General features: G+C 41.5%; 1 protein-coding gene across 4 annotated transcripts in view; it reads left to right on the top strand.

Annotated features, from left to right (window-relative positions):
- Nucleotides 1-2,377, top strand: part of POGZ (pogo transposable element with ZNF domain) — a 49,684-nt gene that overhangs the window by 906 nt on the left and 46,401 nt on the right. The gene's annotated exons all lie outside the window — the stretch shown is intronic.

Below are 2,377 nucleotides of genomic sequence, written 5' to 3'. Positions count from 1 at the left end.
GCCGGTCCTCCCCGCCCCCACCCCCCCCACCTTCCCCGGGAAGGAGCGGGCGCTCTTTTTGAGCGCGGGCAGGGAAGCGAGTGATGGCTTAGCTGCTGCCTGGCGTTATGTAATCGCTACTAGGTCCAGTAGTACATCCCAAGCCTCGGTGCATTGCAGTTAGTTTGCAAAGTCTTCTCCTTCGGCTCTAACATTTTAGGGTGGCGCCGTGATTTGTAAAATGGCACGGGACGGAAAATAATTTATTTTCTGGCAACTATATCCTGCCGCGGTGGGCGCCATGTTTATCCCAGGGACTATTTGCTTTACGTTACTAGCACCCACGGACAAGGAGTGATGTTGACTCACCTGCTGTGTCGCCTTTCTCCGAGTTACCCTGATTTCCTCTCCCGACTGATGCGGGTGTTCCTCAAACTCTTAATAGCGCTACTCTCTTGTTTTGGACATTCTTAGCTCAGAAAAAGGTAGAGCTCTAAAGAGAGGCTTGAATGTCTGTCATTCAGCCCAGTCTCATTTTCGAGATGGGAATTGAGATACAGTTGTGCCATCTCAAAACAGTTATCTGTTCGTTGCAGACTAGACCAGCCCTCGATACTTTTTCAGACACCTACCATCGTAGCTCAAAGCCTTGTAGGAATGTAGTTTTACTTTAAAAAGAATTTTATCTAAACGAAGGGGAAAAGACGAGGGGGCCTAATGGCATTGAATTTTGAGACCCGTTGCTCTTGTGACTAGGAATTGGATTGCTAGTTTGAACCACCAGGTTGCACAATGTGCCTGATTTAGGGGTGCATAAAAATTTATGTACTTTTAAATGTTGCTTAAAGTGCAGTTTTGGAGGCTTCAAGGGGCATGTCACCACAGCCCTCAGCTGAGACCAGTTAAGATTCAACTATTAATATTGAGAATTATGGGTCTACTTTAAGGTGTTCAAATATGTTCTTAAGGCAAAATGAAGCAGCAGTCAATACCCTTGATTTCCTTCTCCTTTCTGATATTAGTGGTACTAGACCAGCTACGTTGGGGGTGTAGCTCCTCTGATATTAGTGGTAATAGACCAGCTACGTTGGTGGTGTAGCTCCAACTAAAGAAACAGAAGGAAGATGTACAAGTTAGTTTCCATCATTACCCTGAGCCAGTGATAACATTTAGGGAAGCAGTTCTCAAATGTGATTCCTGACCCAAGGAAATCTCTTTGAGCCTCTTTAAGGCAGGTGAGGTTGTCATAATTATGATCAAAGTAATACTAATACCCTGGTTTTTGTTTTTTATTTTCACTGACTTTGGAAGACTCATCCAAAAGCAACGCTGGGTAAAACTACTGTGGCGCCTTTGCACAAAGCAAGGCAGTTGCAGGACATTCTGCTATACTTAATTGACATTTCCTTGATAAAGCAATCAAAATAACTTTATTACTCTACCTTTGAGTACAGCTTTTAAGAATTTGCAACCAAATGCAAAGTGTGTGTAAAGCTAATGTTAGGCTGCCTAACAAGGTCTGGTTATTGTCATTGTCATAACAAAAATGATCAAATTGAGTTGCATTGTCTGTTTTAAGGAACAGCATTTTTACTTGGAAGAATGATTGTCTTGAATGGTTGGTGAGTGTTTTCTTGAAAATGAATGATTGATTTGAGCTTGTCACTTTGAGGAAAGCAAACTTGATAGTGTTTGTTGTCAGTGAGAAACATTTGCGAGTGAATATTAGAATCTTTAAAAAGCTGATGACTCATAACGTGTGTGGACATTTGGAAGGCTGGTATAGCTCAGTAAATCCTCCTGCCCCCCAGCCCCCCATGACCAATGCATGGTATTTAAAAATCACCATAGGTTAAAAATCCTGTAAAAAATGCAAGACAGACTCATGGGTTTTAATATAACAAAGTGCTGAAGGTTTTATTTGGTAGATTCTATTGGTACAATTTTAGTGTAAGATGCAACTCTTTAAGAAACAACCATTTGTTGGGTTTCAGTATTGTGCCAATGTAGACAGTTACCTGAAAAGACTCTTAGAATGCTGCTCCCTTCTCCTATTGTCTTTACATGTTTAACCCAAACAGCTTACAGAAAGAGTGAATGCCGAAGTAGCTGTGAGAATTCATCCCTCTTCTCTTAAACTAGACATAAAAGATTTGGAAGGATGTAAAGCAATGTTACTATTTGGAGGGAAAGTAGTTGTTTTTAAGTTGAAAATATTATTTATATTAACATAATGGGTTTGCCTTTTTTTTTTAAGATTTATTTATTTATGCATACAGAACTGGGGTACAGGCCAGAGGTGCAGGGGTGGTGAGAGGATTCACCAGACACAGTGGGGAGCAGAACAGACAGATTGACAAAGTACACTGCTGAGGGGAGCAGCTGGTGAGACAGGAGA

Source organism: Condylura cristata, unplaced genomic scaffold (genome assembly GCF_000260355.1).
Source record: "Condylura cristata isolate star-nosed mole 26May11 unplaced genomic scaffold, ConCri1.0 scaffold00040, whole genome shotgun sequence".
NCBI classification, from domain to species: domain Eukaryota; kingdom Metazoa; phylum Chordata; class Mammalia; order Eulipotyphla; family Talpidae; genus Condylura; species Condylura cristata.
The sequence above is the reverse complement of the archived record's forward strand: the minus strand, read 5'-3'. Positions and strand labels throughout refer to the sequence as shown.